This window comes from Trachypithecus francoisi, unplaced genomic scaffold, assembly GCF_009764315.1.
Source record: "Trachypithecus francoisi isolate TF-2019V2 unplaced genomic scaffold, Tfra_2.0 Contig01440, whole genome shotgun sequence".
In the NCBI taxonomy this organism is placed as follows: Eukaryota; Metazoa; Chordata; class Mammalia; order Primates; family Cercopithecidae; genus Trachypithecus; species Trachypithecus francoisi.
The window spans coordinates 8046691-8047939 of NW_022681431.1; the positions used below are offsets into that span (position 1 = coordinate 8046691).

Sequence of the window (1249 nt, forward strand, 5' to 3'; positions counted from 1 at the left end):
GTTTGTCATAAATAGCTCTTATTATTTTGAGATACTTGCCATTGATACCTAGTTTATTGAGAGTTTTTAGCATGAAGGGATGTTGAATTTTGTGGAAGGCTTTTTCTGCATCTGTTAAGATAATCATGTGGCTTTTGTCATTGGTTCTGTTTATGTGATGGATTATGTTTATTGATTTGCATATGTTGAACCAGCCTTGCATCCCAGGTGTGAAGCTGGCTTGATTGTGGTGGATAAGCTTTTTGATGTGCTGGTGGATTCGGTTTGCTAGTATTTTATTGAAGATTTTTGTATCGATGTTTATCAGGGATAAAAATTGGCCTAACATTTTCCTTTTTTGTTATGTCTCTGCCAGGCTTTGGTATCAGGATGATGCTGGCCTCATAAAATGAGTTAGGGAGAATTCCCTCTTTTTCAGTTGTTTGGAATAGTTTCAGAAGGAATGGTACCAGCTCCTCTTTGTACCTCTGGTAGAATTCGGCTGTGAATCTGTCTGGACCTGGACTTTTTTTGGTCAGTAGGCTATTAATTACTGCTCCAATTTTAGAACTTGTTATTGGTCTATTCAGGGATTCAACTTCTTCCTGGTTTAAACTTGGGTTAGTGTATGTGTCCAGGAATTTAACCACTTCTAGGTTTTTTAGTTTATTTGTGTAGATGTGTTTATAGTATTCTCTGATGGTAGTATGTATTTCTATGGGATTGGTGGTGATATCCCCTTCATCATTTTTTATTGCATCTATTTGAGTCTTCTCTCTTCTTTATTAGTCTGGTTAGCGGTCTATCTATTTTGTTGATCTTTTCAAAAACCAGGTCCTGGATTCATTGATTTTTTTTTCAAGTGTTTCTCATGTCTTTATCTCCTTCAGTTCTCCTCTGATCTTAGTTATTTCTTGTCTCAGTGTTCTACATGTTCAGAGAACTTCCCTGGTGATGAACTACAGAAATGATCCCTGAAAGTATAGCCTTACATCATTACTACGATAGAAGGGATCTCAAAAGGATCAGCCCCTGCATCAGTCTGGCAACTTTCTGAGCCATGCAGCATAGGTGGCATCTGGGTTCCACCTAGAGTTAAACATCCTGCTGAGTTCTTTGTTTTACATCGAAATTTATATTCATCTTTCATAACTCACTGTTTTAGTCCCCTTGGGCTGCTGTAACAAAGTACCATAGACTTAGAACCAACAGAAATTCATTTCCCACAGTGCCGGTGGCTAGAAGTCTGAGACGAAGGCACCCATAGACT

General features: G+C 38.2%; 1 pseudogene; it reads right to left on the bottom strand.

Moving 5' to 3' along the window:
• Window positions 1-875: 875 nt before the first annotated feature.
• LOC117095967 lies at window positions 876-969 on the bottom strand (annotated as a pseudogene).
• Window positions 970-1249: the final 280 nt, after the last annotated feature.